Raw genomic sequence first — 24974 nt, 5'->3', positions numbered from 1 at the left:
CACCAAAATAATGATGCAATAGCAACTGCAGGCGACTGTGGATAAATAAGCCTGGAACAACACCCCTGGAACACACCTCTTCCCTATGGCTAGTCCTTTTCAAAATGCACAGGATCCACCTACGCCCCATGGAATGGATACAGAAGTGTAAGAGACTTGGGATTTAAAAAAAAAAAAAAAAGAAGAAGCCATGATGTGGGGATACTTCGACACCTCCAAATAGCTTGGACCATGTACTCTAACAGCCAACTTCAGCATGTCACCACCTGCAGACTTCAGCATATCAGACTTTAGCATATCAGCACCCCCGGTGGGGGATGCTGATAATGGGAGAGACTATGCATGTGTGGGGATGGGGGCATATGGGTAATCTCTGTACTTTCCTCTCAATTTTGCTGTGAACCTAAAACTGCTTTAAAAAAAATTTTTTTTTAATGTTCAGCATTGCTCCTGTTGCTCATCCCTGAGTCTATCTAGACATTTGGAATCACAAGACTAGAATAGGTGAATAGGTCTCACTATACAGGTTCTCAAAGCAATCCACAAGTCCAGAGGCTTGTCTTCATTGACCACTCCCATATAATAGCTCAAGTGGAAGAGAATGAGATCTTTATGGGCATGTGCAATCATCATCTTGGATAAGATGCTCCATATTCCAGATAAGAACCCACATTCATGGGCATAACTTCCTGGTCCCCACAAAAGACATCGAGTTATTTAGGAAAGCCCAAAGTTTTGGCTTCACACCAGGAATTTGTAGTTCTTCACAACTAGTCAAGGTAAATTTATCAATCAGGGTTATTTTTACTATAAACAACATTGCTAGTTACACAGTTGACATTCTGCCATTTACAGGTTTCTAGGGACATATAATTAGAAAGTTGATCCAAGGTAAATTTTGTCCACACAGAAAGAGAAAGGGTTTTGCTAACCTTTACACATTCTTTCTATGTACCTTTTCCCAACATTGCATTAAACACCCTTGAAGCCACTAAAAAAGGTGAAAACTCACATCAAGACCAAAAACTAAAACTAATAGATATTTCAATGCTGGATCTGGGATAAACAATACTTAGTATAAGACAGATGGAATTTTTCTGTGAAAAGCACTTACACTCTGCTTCATGAAACACAGATTGCCTGAAAAGGAGTTAGAAAATAATGCATACTTCACTATCTGTTTCTGAAGTCAGGGATATGGTATCTCCATCAACTAGAAATTTAGAATGCTATTCTTCTTTTTAAAAAGGGCCAGTCCATGAGTTGACTGTGTCTCTCCTCCATAATGTTGGGAGACAATTCTCCAATGGTCTTTTGTGTTTCTGTATGTCTCATGAAGAGGCACTGACAACTTTTGTTCCAGACTATCTTTTCATAGTTGTTTGTATGGAAAACAATCTTAGAAGATAAAAAGTTGAGTGTCCATCTAAAGCAGAGCGTATATTTGTTTCCTGACCACGATAGTAAATGTGTCTCTAATGAAATATTTTTGTGAAAACTGACCTAATAGAAAAGAGATATCGTAGACCTCACTTTTAAGAGCAAGGAAGCTAATAAATAAGCTGATTTGTTTTGCAAATCCCAGAAAGTTTCAGGAATTGGAGGCTCCAGATACATCTGAAGGCAAAGTGTAGAGCTGAGCTTAAAACAGAAGAAATGGTTGAAAGTCTGTATTTAAAAAAAAAAAAAATCATTTCTCAGTCCTCTTTCCTTAGCCCAAAATTTGGGGACACCTTTTGCAGCTGATTAAGAGGTGATTAATTGAAAGTCTTTATACTAAAAGGTGACACCCCTAAACCTCTTCCCCAGTTTGTCTCACAGAACACCAGTTAACAGATTTATACTCTGTTTGCCTCTCCTGGTCCTTTCTCTGCCATTCTCTCCCTGGCTCTGAGAAATTGACTTCTGTGGACTGTATCAACTAGGCTCCCTTATCCTCTGGCTTGCATTTGGACTCAGCCAATGAGAGCCACCAGCATAAGATTGCAGGGTAAAAGGAGAGATGGGTTGAGCTTTTATTCTCTTTCTCCCCTTCCCCTGCAATTTTTGGCAGTGACTGCAGTTCTCTACTTTCCGATACAGCAACCGTTGGACGCCCTCTCACACACAACTACAGATCACTCCAGGTTCCAGTATACTGTTAGGCCCAGGAGAGGTAATGGCTTTCAGCTGTTTTTAGTCCTGGAGTGTTTACCACCTCTTGATTGTTCCTGTTTGTGAAGGTTTAGTAATGTTTCCCTCATTAAACTCTCTTCAAGGAATCCTTTCATTGCTCTTTGCAATTTCCCCTTTGAGTGATCCATCTGTTTCTTTTTTTCTTTTTTTTTTTTTTTTTGAGATGGAGATTTACTCTTGTTGTCCAGGCTGGAGTGCAATGGCATGATCTCGGCTCACCACATCCTACGCCTCCCAGGTTCAAGCAATTCTCCTGCCTCAGCCTCCCGAGTTGCTGGGATTACAGGCATGTGCCACCACGCCCAGCTAATTTTGTATTTTTAGTAGAGATGCGGTTTCACCGTTTTTCCCAGGCTGATCTTGAATTCCTGACCTCAGGTGATTTGCCCGCCTCAGTCTCCCAAAGTGCTGGGATTACAGGCGTGAGCCACTGTGCCTGGCCAGATCCATCTGTTTCTTATAGGCCCACAAAGTCACATACCCTCTGGCAATTTTGCAGGATGCTTCTACTGGACCACCTGAACAAGCCCAAGAGAAAGGCCTACAGAGGTTTCTTTCTAATCAAAAGGGAAAAGCATGAACAAATGCCCATAGGCATGAAGCAGTTAATTGTGTTCCAGGAACTAAGTGCTACTAGGTGTTACATGTGAGGTGGGGAGTGAATGGATAGTAGGCCCAGAAAGAGACAAATGCCAACTCAAAGAGTATCTTGTAACTCATATCAAGGATCTTGGAGTTTACACTGTAGGCTCTGCAGAGGCACTGAAGGATTTCAAGTTTGAGTTTCAATCAATGCTGGAATAAAAATGAAGGAAAATGTAGGCAAGGCTAGAAGATGGAAGACATAAAGATATGACAGAGACAAACAACTGCAATGGTTTCAATGAGAAATATTGAAGGCCATGATTCAGACTGTGGTGAAGGAATGGAGGAAATGGACAAAAAATTAGCAGGTATTGGGAGGCAGAATAGGTGAATGAGGGAATAGGGGGAAACAGTCCCCATTGGCTCTTGGGCCTCTTACTTAGCAATGGATAAACAGCCTTTCACTGAGATAAAGTGTAGAAGATGACAGAATTTAAGAATGAGATTCACTGGGGGAACGAAGGGGGTGAGGCGGGAACAATGATAAAGAGTTCTTTTCTGAAAATGTTGAGCTGGAAATAGCTGTGGGAAATGTGGGTGAAACTGTCCCTGAGGTGCAAGGAAAAAGCTTCCCTTTAACCCACTGGTCAGTGTAGAGGGCATTGAACTCTGAGTTTTCCCCTCCCTCAATGAGGGAAACCAAATACAAATCCACAGCAAAAGAAAAACGTAAACAAACAAACAAACAAAAAAAACAGAGCAAATCTGCCTTTGATCTTAGCATGGTAGTAGGCAACAGCCAAAACCAGAATAAAAGGCTCCCTGTGTAGATACCCACTTGACCACAAGATGGCATCAGAGCTAAGCTGCAAGAGAGCCCTAGTCAGAACCTACCTCAGTGCAGCAAAGCCATCGCTTAACTGCTTGTTTTTGTTAGCAAGGAAGGGCTATTCACTGGCAAAAAAAAAAAAAAAAAAAAAAAAAAAAAAAAAAAAAAAAAAAAAAAAAAATGACTGAAAAGAGACATTTAGAATATTCTAAAACAAATTATACAGACTATACATTATGCTGTAGGAGCTGGGAATATGGCAGGTGATGAGCCGACTAGAGAGTCAAGCAGGTGCCTGTTTAAATTGGACATCAAGGGCTGTGGGATAGCAGGTGTCACATAAGCAGACAACTTCAATATAAACCACAAGGTTGGCCGGTGCGGTGGCTCACGCCTGTAACCCCAGCACTTTGGCAGGCTGAGGCAGGCGGATCACTTGAGGTGAGGAGTTCGAGACCAGCCTGGCCAACATGGTGAAATCCTGTCTCTACTAAAAATAAAAAAATAAAAATAAATTAGCCAGGTGTGGTGGAGGGCACCTGTAATCCCAGCTATTCGGGAGGCTCAGGCAGGAGAATCACTTGAACCTGGGAGGCAGAAGTTCCAATGAGCCGAGATCATGCCACTGCACTCCAGCCTGGGCAAGAGTGAGACTCTGTCTCAAAAATAAAAAAAATAAAACCACAAAGTATGAAAGGTGATCCAGAAGTTAGGTCAATTGGCATAACAATCAGAAACAAGAACAAAAACACTAGCAGGTTTATGTATCACCAGGCATGACCTCAGGCCTCACCCCAGGTGGTTGTTGAAGAGGCCCAGATATTATCCTCAGATCAAATATTAGATTAGACATGGGCATTCTGCCCTCTTTGCCTATAATAAATACCCCTGCAAACACTGCAGTTGAGTCACTCACTGTGAAGCCAGATGAGTTAGCAAGAAAAAAACCATGTCAGTGTTAGCATCTCATTCCTTCTTCCCCAAAATTATATGTCCTAGGAGTCATCTCAGCATGGAGAGGAGATGGAAGAAGCAGGAGTAGAGAGAGACTTACGGCAATTCCCCCAAGATTGGGAAGGGAATATAATATTGAGATTTCTTTGAGAGGCAGGAATCTACAGGGGCAGAGTAGGCCAATATATTTTCAAAGTAGCCACTACTTAGAGTGAGAGAGATATTTGACATACCACATTCAAAAGCAGGAACTGGGAAAACCAAGCTATCTCCTATGTATTTCCTAATAATATGAGACTCTTTAATAAAAGAATTCCATTTCTTTGAATTCAAGCTAGCTTCAGTATGGCTTTTGTACCTATTAGTATGAACTTAAATGAGAAAACACAATAAACTTTATAAAGTCACATGATATAAATCACAGATGCCCCACCTCCCCAGCCCACTTCACTTTTAGTTGTAACCAAAATACTAGTTATAATAGGCATTACAGACATAGTTATTATTAATACCACCAGGCCTCCCATATCACCCCAACCTCAGCCTACATGCAATTGAACTATCAATAACTATTTCATCAACTTTCAAGCTGTCTAGGAATGGGCCATATCTCTGAATCATTTATACTCTAATATGTCACACGGCTATCTCCAAACCTTCCAGTTGTATTTGATTAATTATTACTGTCTTCAAGCTCCTCAAGACCTCTTGTCTCTTGATCCTTCTGTAATAATATTCCTAATAGCCTTCTCTTGCCTTTATTTTTATTACCATTCATCCAAAAATTTTTTTAAAAAGTCTATCATTTGAACCACTCACCTAACTATATCTTTATAACTCCTCTGTATTCTTTTCATTCTGCTATATCCATTCCAAAATAACTCTAGTCCTGGATTAATATTTTCCCTTACAAAATTTATTAGAAATAAAAATAGTCAATCCTGTAAACTGGTGCAACTACAAATCCCAACTCCAACTTTAGCTCGATTCTCAATATACTATAGCAATCTTTCTGTTTCTCTCAAGACAGTTCTCTCCCATTTTCTAATAACAGCTGTTCCAAAATTTAACTACACTTTTCACCAAGCAATCATTGTGAGGATTAAATACTTCAATATCTGCTAACTTAATTTTAGCCAATGATCTCTCCTCCTTATATCAGTGACAAAAATATAGGCCATGGAGAAGAGTTTAACATGAAGACGATTCCCTACCTAAAAAACTCATGTGTAGGCCAGGCGCAGTGGCTCAAGCCTGTAATCCCAGCACTTTGGGAGGCCGAGGAGGGTGAATCACGAGGTCAGGAGTTTGAGACCAGCCTGGCCAAAATGATGAAACGCTGTTTCTACTAAAAATACAAAAACTTAGCCAGGCACAATGGCAGGTGCCTGTAATCCCAGCTACTCAGGAGACTGAGGCAGGAGAATCGCTGGAACCCAGGAGGTGGAGGTTGCAGTGAGCCAAGATCGTGCCACTGCACTCCAGCCCTGGTGACAGAGTTAGACTCCATCTCAAACAAATAAACAAACAAACAAACAAAACTCATGTGCATCTCTACCAATAGTTCCTCCCAGCTAGTCATTCTAAAAGAAATGTCCCTCCATTTGTAAAGGGTGGCCAGGCGCAGTGGCTAACGCCTGTAATCCCAGCACTTTGGGAGGCTGAGGCAGACGGATCAGTAGGTCAGGTGTTCGAGACCAGCCTGACCAACATGGTGAAACCCCGTCTCTACTAAAAATACGAAAAATTAGCCTGGTGTGGTGGCAGGCACCTGTAATCCCAGCTACGCAGGAGTCTAAGGCAGAAGAATCACTTGAATCCAGGAGGCAGAGGTTGCAGTGAGCTGAGACCACACCACTGCACTCCAGCCTGGGCAACAGAGCAAGACTCTGTCTCAAAAAAAAAAAGGCTAACAATTCATTAATCTTTGCTCAAAGAAAAAAAATAATCTCAGCACAAATATTTCCTTAGTCCCAGCTGGTCTAATCTCTTTCTCTCTCCTTCCTTTTACATATTTCTTGGGGAACAAATATCTTTGTGTTTGTCTCCAGGCACTCACCTCTTGATTATACTCTGATACCATAACCAAGCTTCTGCCCTACAAACCTGCTGTCCCCAAGGCCCCATGATTGCTAAATCCAAAGAGTATACTTTAACCTTTATTACATTTGCCTTTTGGGCAGCATTTGACGTTAGAGAAAAAATAATGTTTCCAAATTGCAAATCTGTAATAATAATAACAACAACTACCATATACTAAGTACCTGACATGTGCTAAGTGTTTTATACATGTTGCCTTATTTAAGCCTCACAATGATTCCATCTCATTTAATGAGAAAATGGAGGTAAAGTAATTTGCCAATAGATATACAGAGAGTAAGAGAGAGAACTCAGATTTGGAATCCCTTAATGACTCCGTCTCAAATGACTCTAAAATCCATTCCCTTAATGACTATGCTATTTTCAGACCTATGTAGCATGCTGCCTACTGGCCAGCGCCTCTTGGATTACAAAGTAAATTCAAAATGACCAAGCCTAAAACTAAACATATCTTCTTAACCCCCGACAAACCCTTCTCCCAGTATTACCTACTTCTCTAAATGGTACCATTATCCACCAAAATGCCCAAATCAGAAACAAGAAGGCTTTCTTTAAAAATTTCCCTCTTCCAAGTCCTACAACAAATTGATCATTTAATTCTGTCAACTCATTCCCTTAACTTCTCTCCAATCTGCCCATCCCCACTTTCAGAGTTTGGGTTAGGCCCTCATCATGTCTCACCATAACAACTACAAAAATTTCTGAGACAGAATTCTCATCTAGAATGCCATCCACTTCTAATCACTTCTCCACACACTGTCAAAGTGATCATTCTAAAACTCAAATGTTGGTGAGAATGTGAACAACCTGGATCACTCACATACTGCTGCTGGTGGGAATGCAAAATGGTACAGCCACTGTGGAAAATAATTTAACAGTTTTTTTAAAACACTAAATACTTCTCACATTACCCAGAAATTGCCATCCTGGGCATTTATCCCAGAGAAATGAAACTTAAGTCCACATAAAATCTTACTCATGATTTTTCATAACAGTTATATTTGTAATAGCAAAAAAAAATTGGAAATAATCAAAATGCCCATCAATAGATGAATGGTTAAACAAATTGTGGGTACATCTGTCAATTAAAAGAAACTATCGAAACTATTGATACACACAACTTGGATGCAAGGGCATTATACTAAGTGGGGGGAAAAAGTGCCAATCTCAAAAGGTTACAGGTATAATGATTTTGCTTATACAACTTTCTTTAAATGGCAATATTAGAGATTAAAAAAAAAAAAAAAGATTAGGGCTGGGCGCGGTGGTTCATGCCTGCAATTCCAGCACTTTGTAAGGCCAAGGTGGGGGATGACTTGAGGCCAGATGTCTGAGACCAGCCTGGGCAACATGGCAAAACCCTGTCTCTACTAAAAATACAAAAATTAGCTGGGCATGGTGGTGCACACCTGTAGTACCAGCTACTTCAGTGGCTGAGGCACGAGAATCACTTGAACCCAGGAGGCGGAGGTTGTAGTGAGTCAAGATGGCTCTGGAGAATAGCCAAAGGTCTACAACAACCAAGAAAATGCTGAACCAAGAAAGTGGGCAGACCACTTGAGGCTGGCAGTTCCAGACCAGCCTGGACAACATGGCAAAACTCTGTCTCTACCAAAATAAAATACAAAAACTAGCCAGGCACTGTGGCACATGTCTATCGTCCCAGCTACTTAGGAAGCTGAGGTGGGGGGGTTAACTTATACTGCGAGGTCAAGGCTGCAGTGATCCATGATTGTGCCAATGCACTCCAGCCTGGGTGACAGAGTGAGGCTTCGTAAAAAAAAGGAGCAACTTACTATCTAAAGATCTAAAGCAATCTGCAGATTCCATCAAAATATCAATGCCATTCTTTACAGAAATAGAAAAAAAATCCTAAAATTTGTATAGAACCACAAAAAACAAAGCAATCCTGAGCACAAAGTTGGAGGTTTCACACTACCAGACTGTAAAATATACTACAAAGCTGTAGTAACCAAAACAGCATGGTACTGGCATAAAAACAGACACATACACCAATGGAACAGAACAGAGAACCCAGAAATTAATTCACATATCTACAGTCTACAATAAACTAATCTTTGACACAGATGCCAAGAACACTTATTGGGAGAAAGGACAGTCTCTTCAATATATGGTCTTGGGAAAACTACATCTCCATATGCAGAAGAATAAAACTAGACTTCATCTCTCACCCTATACAAAAATCTATTCAAAATGGATCAAATACATAAATGGAAGACCTGAAAATATAAAACTACTAGAAGAAAACATAGGTGAACTGCTTCAGAACATTGGTCTGAGAAAATATTTTATAAGCCCTCAAAAGTACAGGCAATAAAAGCAAAAACAAATAAATGAGATTATATATAACTAAAAAGCAATCAACAGAATGAAAAGACAAACCAGAAAATGAAAGAAAATATTTGCAAATAACTCATGTGACAAGTGATTAATATGCAGAATATACAAGGAACTCAAACACCTCAATAGCACAAAATTACAATCTAATTTTCAAATGAGTAAATGATCTGAACAGACATTTCTTAAAAGATACATAAAAATGGCAGGCTGGGCACGGTGGCTCACACCTGTAATCCAGCACTTTAGGAGGCCGAGGCAAGCGGATCACTTGAGGCCAGGAGTTCAAAACCAGCCTGGCCAACATGGTGAAACCCAGTCTCTTCTAGGAAAAAATACAAAAATTAGCCGAGCATAGTGACACGTACCTGTAGTCCCAGCTACATGGGAGGCTGAGGCAGGATAATTGTTTGAACCTGGGAGGTGGAGGCTGCAGTGTGCTGAGATTGTGCAACTGCACTCCAGCCTGGGCAACGCAGCAAGAGCAAGAGTGAGAGAGAAAGAGAGCCAAGAAACACATGACAAAATGCCCAACATCACTAATCATCAGGGAAATGCAAATAAAAAGCACAATGAGGTTTTATTTCACTCCAGTTAGAATGGCTATCATCAAAAAGACAAAAAATAACAGATTCTGGCATGGATGTGGAGGAAAGGGAACTCTTAAAACACTGTTTGTGGAAATGTAAACCAGTAGAGCCACTATCGAAAATATTACGGAGGTTCCTAAAACAACTACAAACAGAAGTACCATATTATCCAGCAGTCCCACTACCGCGCATTTATCCAAATGAAAGGAAATTAGTATATCTAAGAGACAACTATACTTGCATGTTTGTTACAGCACTATTCACAATAGCCAAGATTTAGAATCCACCTAGGGGTTCAACAACAAATGAATGAATAAAGAAAATGTGGTATATACAAATGGAATACTATTAAACTATAAAAAAAGAATGAAATCTTGTCATTTGCAACAACATAGATGGAGCTGGAGGACATTATGTTAAGAAAAATAAGCCAGGAACAAAACATTAAACACCACACGTTCTCACTTATATGTGGAAGCTAAAAAATTTGATCTCATAGAAGTAAAAAGTAGAATACAGGATACTAGAGGCTGGGAATGATAGGTAGAAGGGAGGGATAAGGAGAGATTTGTTAAAGGTTATAAAATAACAGCTAGATAAGAATAAGAAGTTCTAGTGTTCTATATCACTGTAGGATGACTATAGTCAATAAGAATATAATTTCAGGCCACACATGGTGGCTCACACTTGTAATCCCAGCACTTTGGGAGGCTGAGGAGGGTGGATCGCTTGAGCCTAGAAATTAGAGACCAGCCTAGGCAACATGATGAAATCCCATCTCTACCAAAAAATACAAAATTTACCTGGGCATGATGGTATGCGCCTGTTGTCCCAGCTAATCCTGAGGCTGAGATGGAAGGATCCTTTGAGCCTGGGAGGCAGAGACTGCAGTGAGCCGAGACTGGGCTACCGCACTCTAGCTTGGGCAACGGAGACCCTGTCTCAAAAAAAAAAAAGAAAAAAAAAGAAATATAATTTCAAACAGCAAAAAAAAAAAGACACTGAATGTTTCCAACACCAGAAAAAGAAAATGTTTGAGATCATGGATATGCTAATTAACCAGATCTAATCACTGTGCATTATATGTATAAAAACATCACCATGTACCCCATGAACATGTACAATAACTATTTGTCAATTAAAAAATTTAAAAGAGGAAATGTTCTTGTACAAAAGCTTTGCAGCCTTTTTGATTGCCCTTATTGACCCCCTCCCCATAGCAAAACAGCCTGTTGCATGACAAGAGTGATGCCACCTTGAAGTGAAACTACCATGATGACCATGACGACTCCTGCAGCAAGGTCTTTAAGAATGCCTGTAACATGGAAGACTTCTCATAAATAAACAATCCCTGTAGCGTAAATAAAGATGCTTATCTAATCTCCCCAGTGGTCACGTTTCACAAGAAAGTCTGAAGCATGACAAGCTACACAAATCTTTACCCTAAAAGCTTGCTTTACAAAGGATATTTTCTGGAGGGCAGGTAGAGGGATCCACCATCTCATGTCCACCCAAGACATTGCTTCTGTTCATAAGTCCTATTAAATGTTTCTTTCTGAAGAACGGGATTTTTCAGCTTGCTTTCTTCAGCGTCTCAGCACCTTTGGCAGCAGTCTTGAAGACAGCACTCATTTCCAGTGTGGGACCTTGGTCCCTGGTTGTAGAGGGAGCACAGACCTTATGCTTAGAGAATTGTGTTTGTTTGTCTGTTCTTACTTATTTGGCAGTGTATTAGTCTGGATTCTCCAGAGAAACACAACCAACAGGAAAGGGAGGGAATGAGAGAGAGAGAGAGAGAAAAAAAAAAGAGAATTAAAAAAAAGAGAAAGAGATTGATTTACTATAAGGAATTGGCTCATTGAAGTACGGAAGGTTGAGAAATCCAAGATCTGCATCAGTAAACTAGTGACCCAGGAGAGTCAATGGTATAGTTCCAGTCCAAGTGTATTAGTCTGTTCTCACAATGCTAATAAAGATATACCCAAAACTGAGTAATTTATAAAGAAAAGGGGTTTAATTGACTCACAGGTCAGCATGCCTGGAGAGGCCTCAGGAAACATACAATCATGGGGGAATGGGAAGCAAACACATCCTTCTTCACATGGCAGTGGCAAGGAGAAGTGCTGAGCAAAAGTGAGAAGAGCCCTTATAAAACCATTTGCTCTCATGAGAACTCACTATCACAAGAACAAGCATGGGGGTAACTGCTCCCATGATTCAATTACCTCCCACCAGGTCCCTCCCATGACATGTGGGGATTATGGGAACGACAATTCAAGATGAGATTTTGATGGGGACACTGCCAAACCATATCACCAAGAACGAAGGCCTGAGAAACAGGAGAACCAATACTGTAAGTTCTAGTCCAAGAATGAGTCCAAAGGCAGAAGACTAAAGTCCTAGCTCAAACATATTCTGGCCAAAACAAAGAATTCTCTCTTACTCAGCCTTTTATTCTATTAAGGCCTTCAACAGATTGGATGAGGCTCATCTATGTTGAGAAGAGCAATCTACTTTACTCAGTCCAATCCAAAAATGAATCTCATCCAGAAACACCCTCACAGACAAACTAAGAAAAAAATGTTTAACCAAACATCTGGCAATCCACGATGCAGTCAAATTGACACATAAAATTTACCATCAGAGAGTACTACTTGAAAGAATGACAGAAGGCACCTGACTTTGTTTTACATAACTTGAAATCTATTCAGTGTGAAAAAAAAAAAGCTACACAGAAGACATTCCTCAAAAACACTGTAAGACAAATGGACAACATGCTGCCACCTAGGACAAAGAATTACAATTGAGGCAAATAATAGATGCAGTGAAAGCCTGGAAGGAAAAGCTGGGTAGAGTTTCTTTGGGAAATTATTCAAAAGTATCTCCATATACTGAGGAATTTAGAAGCTATGCACATGCCTAGGGCAGGATGCATGTTCAAAAACAATCTAAAAAGACCCTAAGCTTTTACTTCTGGCTTATCTTTGGGCTCAGCACAAGTAGGGAGTGAAGGCTTAGGCAGAGTTATAAATGGCCTCGCTGAGTACTGAAAGCATGCTCTAACACACAGCCAATCTTCAAAGGTTGGAAGAGGGTTTTTTGTTGTTGTTGTTGTTATTTCTTTCTTTCATTACTTTATTCTATTCTAGTATAGCTCCTGCTGATCAGGCAAATATCTATCAAAGCACCCCTGAACACAAGCTAAAGGAACAGAGACATCAGAGACCACACAGGACAAAGAATACAGACTTTACAAAGATCATATAGAAAAGTCACTAAACAAGCAAACAACTATATTTCACAGGAAGCAACAACAACAGCAACAAATCCTAAGAAGAGAGAAGAATCTGATGTCCCGAGTTAGCATATTTCAATATTCAAATGTCCAGTTTTAGCAAAAACATTATGAACCATGCAAAGAAACTAGAAAGTACGGTTTATTTACGGAAGAAATTAATATAAGCTCTCTCTAAAGAAGCACAAACACTGAACATATTAGACAAAAATTTAAAATCAACTGTCTTAAATATGCTCAGAGAGGTAAAGGAAACCACAGACAAAGAGTTAAAGGAACCAGAAGAATGATGTCTTAACAATAGAAAATATCAACAAAGATAGAAATTATGAAAAGAAACCAAGTAGAAACTGTGAAGCTGAAAAATACAATAACTGAAATGAAAATTCACTAGAGGGATGCAATAGCAGATTTGAGCAGGCAGAATAAAGAATGAGTGAACTTATAACTGTTGACTTAAATCAAAATTATCCAGACTGAGGAGTATAAACAAAAAAGAATGACCAGGCGCAGTAGCTCACATGTGTAATCTCAGCATTGTGGGAGGCTGAGACAGGAGAATCACTTGAGCCCAGGAGTTCAAGACCAGCCAGGGCAACATAGTAAGACTCCGTCTTTACAAAAATTAAAAAAAAAATGTTAGCTGGGTATAGTGGTATGTGTCTGTAGTTTGAGCTACTCGGGAGGCTGAGGTGGAAAGACCTCTTGAGCCCAGGAGTTCATGAGGCAGTGAGTCATAATTCTGCCTGTCAGCCTGGGTGACAGAACCAGACTGTCTCAAAAAAAAAAAAAAAAAAAAAAAAAACGAAAAAAATGAAGAATAATTATTGGAGTCTTTAAAAATCTATGGGAATAATCAAGAGTACCACCATACACATTACAGGAGTCCCAGAGGAGAAGAACAATAAAACAGTGGAAAAAAATTTTGAAGAAATAACCAAAAGCTGCCCAGATTTGGTAAAAGACAGGAACCTATGCACCCAAGAATCTCAACAAACTCCAAGAAGGATAAATATAAACAGTTCCACACTGAGACACATTATAATCAAACTGTCAAAAGACAAAGACAAAAAAAAATCTTAAAAGTAGGGAGAGGAGAGATTTGTCACACACAAGTGATTCTCAATAATAAGAACATCTGATTTCTCATCAGAAACTATGTAGGCAAGAAGGCAGTGGGATAACATAGTCAAAGTGCTGAAAGAAAAAGACTATCTACCAAGAATTCTATATTTAGCAAAGTGTCCTTCAAAACCAATGGAGAAATTAAGACATTAGCACGTAAATAAAAGCTGAAGGAGTTTGTCACAAGTAGACCTATACTATAAGAAATACTAAAGGGAGTTCTTCAGGCTTAAATGAAAGAAAACTAGACAGTAACTAAAAGCTCTAAGAAGAAATCAAGAAGTTAGATAAACATAACTACATCAGTATACAAAAGCCAGGATCACTATGTTTTTGGTGTGTAGTTCCCCTTTTTTTATATGATTTAAAAGACAAGTGCATAAAATAATTACAAATCTATGTTAATGAACACACAATGTATATAGATGCAATCGGTAATAATAGAAACATACAGGAGAGGACTCAGCTGTTTTGGGGCAGAGTTTTTGTATGCTATTGAAACTAAGTTGGTATCAATCCAAACTAAAGTAGTATAGATTTAGGTGGAAACAACCCAAATGTCAATGGAGGAATAGATAAATAAAATGTGGTATACACACACACACACACAAAATATGGAATACTGTTTAGCCATAAAAAGGAATATCGTACTGATCTGCAATGTACAATGTTTGAGGTATATAAACCTCAGAAAAAAACTGTGAAGGAAGCTATACATAAAAGGTCCATATTGTAATATTGTATGATTCCATTTATATGAAATATCCAAATAGGTAAATTCATAGAGACAGGAAGAAGATTGGTGGTTGCCTAGGACTGCGGGGAGGAGAGAAGAGAGAGTGACTGCTTAAGGGGTATGAGATTTCCTTTTAGGATGATAAAAAATGTTTTATAGGTGGTGGTTGCAGAACATTGTGAATGCATTAAATGTCATTGAATTGTACACTTTAAAATGGTTATTTTAAGTGAATTTTACCTTATTTTTTTAAATTAAAAGCCCTGACCATGCTGAAACATGAAAATGTTCATATTGTATTACAATCATACACCATAGGCAGTTTTCTTAAAGAGGAAACAGAAAATAACAGCACGCACTGCAGAGTAATGTTAAGTAATGCTTTTAAAGCTTTTTAATTGACTTTTGTGTATTTATTAGCTTACAATGTATAATATTTCTTACTGTGGGTTACAAAAAAAAAAAAAATGGAAAGCCCCTGAAAATAAAATCCTGCTGCTACACTCTTAATTATCCTTCTGTGGCACGCATGGAAACATGCAATCCTGACCTTTTCTATAAAAAAAAAAAAAAAAAAAAAAAAAAAAAGTCACTGAGCTGTGAGGAGTGCAGTTAGCTGACAGCATCTGGCTGCAAAGCCTCTGAGATCTGTTAAAGCCTTTGTGCCAAGGCCATGTTCTTCCCAGGCAGCCTCCAGTCTGGCAGATACCAGGGCCTGGCCATGCCTGCCCACTGCAGGACTTCTCTGATGGGCAACCCCAAACCTTCCTATTGAGTCAGCCAGTACTTTGTCAAATATCTACTGCATTCTTAGACTGCACCTACCCAATTCCACTTTCATCAATCTTTCCCGTCAGATCTGTATCAAGATCCGAAGATTTACCAGGTCCAGTTCTTCATCCACCCCCTTAGTCTTTCACAGGACCTATCTCCCAATAATCCTAATTCCAATTTGGATCAGCTTCCTGGGTGATCTAAACTGAGATATCCTCATAACACTTATCACAATTTGTAATATGATTATGTGTTTGTATATTGTCTCCATCACATAGCAATTTCCTTGGCAGCCTTTTTCACTGAAGGGTCCTCCTCTCACAAAACCTGGATAACTTCCTCATTGACTCCCTCCTGTAGCCTATACAGGGGAGTAGTGCTTTTACGTTGTGCCTTACATAAGGGCACCCAGCTAAGAGACTGAGAGGCGGCTGAAATCCTGTTTCAGGGCTGTATCTGCCAAGAGTAGAATTTCTGAACCATGGCACTGCTGACATTTTAAAATAGTTAATCCTTTGTAATGTTGGGGGGGCTGACCCCCCCACCATTACACTATGACGTTTAGTAGTATATCTGTCCTCTACCCACAAGATGCCACTGGTACCCTCCCTAATTGTGACATTTATAAATGTCTCCAGGCATTGCCAGTTGTCCCAAGGGGGGCAAAACTTTTCCTGCTTGAGAACCCTTGGCCTTGATGAAACAGCGTTTTTCTACTTTCTCCAAAACTGCCATATGATCAGTTAGTACTGCTACAACTTTTCACGGTCCTGGGAGTATTCCTCCAGGCTAAGCATGCCCAGATGCCTTGGTAGCAACTCGCACACAGTGTGAAGCTTTCTGTCTCTTCCTTTCATGTCCGTTTTTTTGGACCCTACATGGGTCCGCATGTGTTCCCATGAGGTATAGGCCTAGGATGGGACAGATTATCCCAGGTGGCTGTGAACCGCAAATCCATGTCCAACCATTTTCTCATTATGGTCTCCCCTCCGAGCAGACAAAATCTTAAAGGAGGGCCAACCCTGGGCAGCACTGAAACTGCCTTTGCAAAATTATGACTGAGACAGTGAAAGAAATATAACTTAACTGACTCGATCTTGCTTCTAACCTCCAAGCTGTCCTTGTTCATTCCTGAGTGTAGGTTGAACTAACTTTGGGAGAAACTTAGTTTGTAGCTTATAGTTCAAACAATGACGGTAATAGCCCTTACCTAAAGCAGACCTCCTTCTTGCCTGGAGACTAGATTGCCTTTGTAGAACTAACATTAGTCACAATATTAGAAATTGTGGTTTAGGAGTCATGCAGCTGGAGGCTACAAGATTCTGCCCCTCCTTAAACTGCTCCTAAGATCAGTGCTTGAGATATTTTTCAGACCCAGCACTTAGAGGATCAGCTGGCACCACCCAGATCAATAAGCTGGCTCATCTGATATTGTGACTCCTCAAACCAGAAACTGACTCAGCGCAAGAAGACAGCTTCTACTCCCTTGATTTCATCCCTGACCAATCAGCACTCTAGTTCACTGGGTTCCCCGCACCAAATTATCCTCAAAAACTCTGATCCCCAAAAGCTCAGGAAAGGCTGATTTGAGTAATAATAAAACACTAGTCTCCCACACAGCCGGCTGTGCGTCAATTACTCTTTCTCCATTGCAATTCACTTGTCTTGATGAACCAGCTCTGTCTAAGCAGCACGCAAGGTGAACCCCTTGGGCAGCTACAGCATGTTGCCATTAAGGGACAGATGTACTGTCCCTTGGCCTCTAGGCCTTCTCATCACACTTGCTTATCCACAAACTGTTTACTCCAATTTTGCTTGGAAAATTACTAGTCATCTTATGTAAATTCCTGTGGCCATTCACGTTGGAGCATACTACATACTACTTCCTTCTTACATGAGAAGTGGCTAATTAAAAAAAAGTGTGCATTTCTGAATGCCTGCCGTTAATACTTCAGGGTTCCTATTTTGTCTAAATGTGTGAGCCATGGCCATCTTCATCAGGCACAGAAACCTCCTATACCTCAATGTCAGGTGCTTTAAAATCTGAATGACCATCCCATCAAACTTCCTCTATCAAAGTATATTTCATATATGCCATTTAACCTGTTTTAAGGCGGGTTTTTCCCAAAAAACTAGTGCAAATCCATGTCCAACCATTTTCTCATTACGGTGTACAAGAAAGAAATTTCATTTCATCCAGGTAAGTTTGCTTCCTTTCCCCCTACCTCCAACTGTTTTTCCTTATTTGCATTCATGTGGATGTTTTAAATTTATATTTTGGATTTTGATTATTCAGTGTCTACAAAATTTAGTACATGCAGGATTTAGAAGAGACTGCAAAAGTCACTTTAAAAAAAATTACCACCTTTTCAGTAAAGCCTCTTAATGGGGAAATGTGATACGTGACTAGGAAGTTGACTAATTTTCTTAGATGGAAGTATAAAATAAAAAGAAGCTCTGTTGTCACAAATGTGGATGGGGGGAAGAGGACAGACTTCATGCAGGACTGGAGTTGGACAAGGTTCAGGGCTGAGAACACACCTTACTACCCTGGCTTGCCCTTCTCTACTTTCAAGACTGAACCAATGTGCCCTATATACAAGGCGAAGGATACACCCGGTCACTCCACGGCGGTTAGAGTGGAGATTCACTGGGTGCAGTCTAAGGCGGGACGCAGTCCGGGGGCCACCGTCACAAGCTGCATACAACAACCTAGAGTTGTCAAGATTAATGTTTCTAGAATGTGAGGTGACTTCAAAAAAAAAATTAATCACTTCCTGGCCCGGCGCGGTTGCCTGTAATCCTAGCACTTTGGGAGGCCGAGATGGGAGGAGCGCTTGAACCCAGGAGTTCCAGACTAGGCTAAGCAACATGGTGAGACCTCCTCTCTACAAAATAAAAATCAGCCAAGCATGGTCGCGCGCCGTAGTTCCAGCTACTCGGAGGCTGAGGTGGGAAGATCCCCCCAGACTGCCGTGAGCCGTTATTGCGCCACTGCACTCAGGCCTAGGCGACAGAGCGAGACCCTGTCCCCCACGCCCAAAAAAATCATACTTCCTGAGGGAACAGTTCAAACTAAACATCCCACTTTGTGCTTAACTTTACATTTGTGCGTAACTTTACATTCAATCCATCATCACCTCAAGAACAAAATGTTCTTTCTCCGCCTCAAACATGGAGGACAGAAAAACACAAGTTCTCTCAAACCCAGCAAGCACGCTGTTTTCCTGAGACGGAAAAGAGGGATAACAGCCGCTACTGCGCACAGCCTGTAGGGGAGGACGGCAGCCAGGAAAGGCCAAACTTAGCCGCAGTAGCGCCGGGGCGCGCTTGCGGCCCACAGCGTCCCACGTCAGCCTTGCCCCGGCAGAGCTTCACGAGAGGAAAGGCGGGATTCAGGGTAGGCGCGTACCCTACGAAGACGAAACGAACTTTTAAGACAACTAGAGGAGCTCGCCCCCTGCCTGTGACAGCTTAGGGTCGCCTACTTTTTGTGGACACACTGCCGTCCACGGAGTCCCGAGGCCGCCTGCAGTTTCCTTGCGTCCCTGTGAGACGCACGGTGGCGCAATTCCCAAGCGTACCAATCCCGGGCTGGCTGGAGGGCGGGCTCTTCAAATTTGAATTGCGGAAGTGTTTTTTGTGTTAGAGAACCTCGCGGAGGCGGTAAGCGTCGCTTGGCGCCTGGCCGCCGCGGGCAGGGTCCACCGTGGGCCTGAGGCGCGAGCCCGGCGGCGTCCGGCCCTTCCTTCGCGCGGAGCCGAGCCGGGACTGCGGCAGTCTCTCCCTGCCAGGCTCTTCACCCAAGGTACGTCCTCCCCGCGCCCTCCGCTAACCTCCTGCCGCGAGTCCCCGGCGATGGTGGGCGTCCTGCCCTTTAAGCATCTCGGCTCACGCGGTTGTATTTTTTTTTTGTAGATTTCTGGCTTTGGTACCGATTTTACAGCTTCGCACTCGATGTTTACTTGTTGCGTGTCTACTGTACTTAAGAGAGTAGAACATGATTGCTCAAATTTATTTCGATGGTGAGCGTTCTAGGTCTTCGTTCTAAAATAACTTTTTTTTTTTTTTTTTAGAATAACAAGTGGGAAAATTGTATTCCTCAGTACCCAGCTCTTCTCCTTGGGACCCCAGGACCCACAGGGCTATAGAAGCAATTGATCATTCAGCCTATGTTTTCTTCTGGTTAAATTGCATACTTGTTGCAAACATCTTTAGATGTTAATAAAATTATTTAGAAAATGGTCGGGCGCGGTGGCACACGCCTGTGATCCCACACTTTGGGAGACCGAGGCGGGTGGATCTTTTGAGCTCAGGAGTTCAAGAAAATGGTAGGCCACTTCATCCTGCCTTCAAAGATAAACACTGTTTACAATTTGGTTCACTGCTTCCAGAGTTTTTCTCTATGCCTATATGTGTTTTATTTATTTACTTAAAAATTTTTTTACGCAAATGCAATTATATGTTGTTACTTTCTTTTTCAATTTAATGTTTCTTGGATACTTTTCCGTGTAAGTACATATATATCTTTTTATTGAATACATAGAGTAAGTTGTATGTATGTGGCGGGATTTATTTTGTCCTTTATTGGTAGACATCTGGGTTGTTTAATTTCGTTTTATGCTGCAGGTACTGCAGCATGAACTTCCCTGTGTAGTGGGTGTGTAGACTGTTGCCTGTTGGTAAATAACTTAAGCTATGGAGTCGGGTAGAATCGGTTCCTCTTTCTCACTTATTGTCAAGTGACCTTGGGCAGCTTACTTAACCACCTTATATCTTAATTTCTTTTTTCAAACTGGGAGTAATAACAGTACTTAACTCTTTAGAGTTGCTGTTAGATTATATAGTGGCTGGCATGTAAATATTCAGTAAATATCGGCAATTATGATACATATATATTTGCATTCTTATGCAGATGTTTCTACAGGAAAAAACAAGTTAGAAGTGGAATTTCCATGTCAATAGTATGCAGACTTGCATTTTGAAATTAATATTTACCAGTGTGATATGAAAAAGAAATCTCACTGTTTTAGTTTGCATCTCCATTTATAAGTAAAATCAGGTGTCACTTAACTCGTTTATTGGCCTTTTGTATTATATTAATTGCCTTTCATGTCCCATGAGCATTTTCTGTTTTGTACATTTTTTAAAGTTGATTTATTAGGTCTCTTTGAATGTTATTTAAATTAGCCCTTTGTCATATGTGCTGAGTATTTTTTTCAAGTGTATCATTTGCCTGTTAACTTAAAATTCTATTTCCCCCCTAATTCTATGTCCCAGTTTTGGTCAGTGTGCTCTGGGATTTTTGACCTATTCCGTAGTGATAGTTATTACTACTGCTACCACTACAGTAAATTCTTACAAGAACTTTCCATGTTTTTTTGGGAGGAGAAGGAGTAGTTACATTCAGGATCATATACATAATTGTTTAGCTTCAGTTCTGTATTTATATGTGTCACTTGTAACTGACTGGGATACGTTCTGAGAAATACATTCTCAGGTAATTTTTGTCATTGTGCCAATATCATAGAGTGTACTTATAAAAACCCAGGCTATATGTTATAACCTGTTGCTCCTGGGCTTCAAACCTGTACAGCATGTTACTTTACTGAATACTGTTGGCAGTTGTAACACAATAAGAAGTATTTGTGTATCTAAACGTACCACAATATAGAAAAGGTACAGTAAAAATAAGTTAAAAAAAAAAAAGGTACACCAAAATAATCTTATGGGACCACTGTGTATGTGGTTTGATGTCGTTATGCAGTGCATGACTGTACTATAAATACTTATGGCCAGCCCTTTTTTTTTTTTTTTTTTTTTTTGAGGCAGAGTCTTGCTATCTCGCCCAGGCTGGAGTGCAGTGGCGCCATCTCCGCTCACTGCAAGCTCCGCCTCCCGGGTTCACTCCATTCTCCTGCCTCAGCCTCCCAAGTAGCTGGGAATACAGGCGGGTGTCACCATGCCCGGCTAATTTTTTGTATTTTTAGTAGAGACCGGTTTTCACCGTGTTAACCAGGATGGTCTTCATCTCCTGACCTCGTGATTCGCCCGCCTTGGCCTCCCAAAGTACTGGGATTACAGGCGTGAGCCACCGCGCGCGGCCTGGCCAGCCCTTTCATCCAATGGTTTTCCCATTCCCATGTCTTTATGTTGAAAACAATTTTTTTTCCCTAGTACGTCAACATTTGTCAGTTTTTAGAATAAGTTTTAAGGATTAGATTTTTCCAAACAACTTTAAGAAGTTAATGAAAACGGAAACATACTTTCTCCAGTCTGAGAGGAACTAACAATTCTTTGTTAGTGACCTCCATCTGTTAGGTCAACAAATGTGCTTGGCTTCAGGACAGGCTGTTCTTTCCTGCACTTGAGAGATGCTAGTTACTAAATCTCCACTAATGTCTGTGTTTCATCAGAGGCTGATTTCTTTGTTTTGCTGTTTTGACTAGGAAGGAAATGGAGCTTCAGATCTGTCCTGGATTATCTAGACCCAGTGGTTTTTCTTGTTTATCTATTCTGCAAAGCATCTGTGATCAGAGGAAATTGTAGACGATTTTTTTCTCTGCATTCTGTTTTTAACAAACCACTGGCAAATACTGGCTTTTTTTTTTTTTTTTTTTTTTTTTTTTGGCTTATATTGAGTTGCTATTTATCACATGGTGGGAAAAAGGCCTCCAGAGCAACTTTCTGTGTCTTTGGGAGGGGAAGTGGAATTTAAGGATTTTTTCAGAATCTTGGCTACTCACCTTTATCCTACTACTTGCCTGAATTGGGGGCAGGGACATTAGGAAACAGAAAGCTCTGTTTTGGTTGTTGGAGCCTTTCAATGTGACCACAATTATCTGACTTTAAATGAAGACAGTTCTGCATGTCCATTACAGGTTGGTTCTGTTTTCAGTGCTGCTCGCTTGTTTGCATGTTTTACTTTCTGTTTAGCATTTCATTAGGCTCTGAGGAATTGAGATTGTGTAAACCTGAACATTCTTTGTCATTTTGCTTTGCAGTTTTCCAGTTTATTTTTATTATTATTATCATTTTTTTCAGTTGGAGTCTCACTCTGTCGCCTAGGCTGGAGTGCAGTGGTGGTGCGATCTCAGCTCACTGCAACCTCCGCCTCCCAGGTTCAAGTGATTCTCCTGCTTCAGCCTCCTGAGTAGCTGGGACTACAGGCATGTGCCACCACATCCGGCTAATTTTTGCATTTTTAGTAAAGACGGGGTTTCACCGTGTTGGCCAGGCTGGTCTTGAACCCCTGACCTCAAGTGATCCTCCTGCCTTGGCCTCCCAAAGTATTGGGATTACAGGCGTGAGCCACCGTGCTCAGCTGAGTTTATTCATTTTTGATTTTGAGAGATTGTGTATCTTTATTGCCTTTCTTTGAAATGAAAAGCTAAGCCAGACATGGTGGCTTACTCCTGTATTCCCAACACTTGTGGGAGGCCGAATCAAAAGGATCACTTGAGCCAAGGAGTTTGAGACCAACCTGGGCAACATAGGGAAACCCTGTCTCTACAAAAAAATGTAAAAAAAACATAACTCAGGTGGCTCATGCCTGTAATCCCAGCACTTTGGGAGGCTGAGGCAAGTGGATCACCTGAGGTCAGGAGTTAGAGACCAGCCTGACCAATATGGTGAAACCCCGTCTCTGCTAAAAATACAAAAATTAGCCGGGTGTGGTGGCATGTGCCTGTGATCCCAGCTACTTGGGAAGCTAAGACAGGAGAATTGCTTGAACCCATGAGGTGGAGATTGCAATGAGTCAAGATCGCATCACTGCACTCCAGCCTGGGCAACAGAGCAAGACTCCCTCTCAGAAACAAACAAACAAATAAGTAAAACAAAAAAAAAACAAAAAAAAAAACATAGCTAAGGTGCAGTGGCACACACTTGTGGTCCCAGCTACTCTGGAGGCTAAGGTAGGAGGATTGCTTGAGCCCAGGATTTCGAGGTTGCAGAGAGCCCTGATCACACCACTGCACTCCAGCCTGGGTGACAGAGACACTGTCTGAAAAATAAAACAGAAATGAAGTGAACGGCTAATATTATAACTTCCAGTACAGAACCCCTGGAACTAGCACATCATAAACATATACATGCATGCATTAATATGTGTTTGCAGAATTCATATGCTATGAAAGAATTATAGTGGTTTTTAGGAACTCCGGACTCCCAAGATAGCCTTCTTTGTTGGCTGTTGTAATTTAGGAATATTTTCCTTCTTTTTTTCTCTATTATCGTAAATTATTGGATTAAATAATACTTTGTGTATTAATTGCTTATTTCTCACAGAAGTTGCTGTAGATAAAGATACTTGATATTTTTTGGTCTGGCTATGTTAGAATTTTCTGTGATAGTTTTTTTTAATGTTTATATGATGTTAACTAATTGGAATAGTTATAAATTCAGCTATAAGAGATGCTGTAAATCTAGACTAGTAAGTTCCAGGCTCCTTGAATTGAAATATTTTATTTATTTACCAAATATTAGTTAATGCAACTATATGATTCCTTACCTAGAACCTCAATTTCTAGGTGTGAATAATAAAATTTATACATAAGAAACAAGTTGCGGCCGGGCGCGGTGGCTCACACCTGTAACCCCAGCACTTTGGGAGGCCAAGACAGGCGGATCACTTGAGGTCAGGAGTTTGAGACTAGCCTAACCAACATGGAGAAACCCTGTCTCTAGCAAAAATACAAAATTAGCCAGGTGTGGTGGTGCATACATAATTCCAGCTACTGGGGAGGCTGAGGCAGGAGAATTGCTTGAACCTGGGAGGTGGAGGTTGTGGTGAGCTGAGATCCCACCACTGCACTCCAGCCTGGGCAACAAGAGGGAAACTCTGTCTCAAAAAAAAAAAAAAAAGAATGAAAGAAACAAGGCTAAAACTAGGTAAACTCAAGTACAGTATTTCTGCTAAAAATTCTAAATAGCACTACATTAAAAAAAAATCAGAAAACAATTTACCATTTATTTGAGGATTTTTAAACTAAGACCTTAAAATGTAAATGCTCTGGAGCATTAAAAATCAGGATTGGGTATTATTAAATAATTGAATAGGTTTTTTTTTAGCTTTTATTAGAATAGATCTTGTAGTTGCTGCCTTAAAATTTAACTGTCTAAAGGGAAAAATTTTATTTGTGGAACTTTATCTTTTGTAACCTAATGTAGTGCCATATGCATGTGTCTTTTATTTTGTTTTATTTTATTTTATTTTATTTTGAGACAAGGTCTTGCTCTGTCACCCAGGCTGGAGTGCAGTGGCACAATCATGACTCACTGCAGCCTTGACCTCCCAGGCTCAAGTGATCCTCCCCGCTCAGCCTCCCAAGTAGCTAGGACTACAGGCGTGTACACCATCACACTCAGCTCTTTTGTTAAGGAGACTTTAACAAAAATAAAATCTTAGTTTGATTTGTGAGCTATAGATTATCTAGTATTGTTATGAACCAG

At 40.5% G+C, this 24974-nt stretch overlaps 1 protein-coding gene and 1 long non-coding RNA gene across 5 annotated transcripts in view; one reads left to right on the top strand and one right to left on the bottom strand.

Annotated features, from left to right (window-relative positions):
* LOC129049763 (uncharacterized) overlaps positions 1-19238 on the bottom strand; it is a 33260-nt gene extending 14022 nt beyond the window's left edge. Inside the window, exons 1-2 of the long non-coding RNA XR_008513070.2 lie at positions 19010-19238; positions 10395-10528 (exon numbers count right to left, since the gene is read on the bottom strand). This is a non-coding gene — a long non-coding RNA (uncharacterized LOC129049763). The remainder of the gene's footprint in view (positions 1-10394; positions 10529-19009) is intronic.
* The window catches only part of MIS18BP1 (MIS18 binding protein 1), a 51333-nt gene continuing 44165 nt past the window's right edge, over positions 17807-24974 (top strand). The window contains exons 1-2 of one of the 4 annotated variants that reach the window (XM_054530078.2): positions 17807-19329; positions 19440-19546. The gene's annotated coding sequence lies outside the window, so the exon portion shown is untranslated. Of the gene's footprint in view, positions 19330-19439; positions 19547-19597; positions 19853-21396; positions 22403-24974 lie in introns of those variants that run through there. The other 3 variants (XM_054530077.2, XM_024231923.3, XM_054530076.2) reach the window with 3 other exon arrangements.

Source organism: Pongo abelii, chromosome 15, assembly GCF_028885655.2.
Source record: "Pongo abelii isolate AG06213 chromosome 15, NHGRI_mPonAbe1-v2.0_pri, whole genome shotgun sequence".
Classification (NCBI taxonomy): domain Eukaryota; kingdom Metazoa; phylum Chordata; class Mammalia; order Primates; family Hominidae; genus Pongo; species Pongo abelii.
The sequence above is the reverse complement of the archived record's forward strand: the minus strand, read 5'-3'. Positions and strand labels throughout refer to the sequence as shown.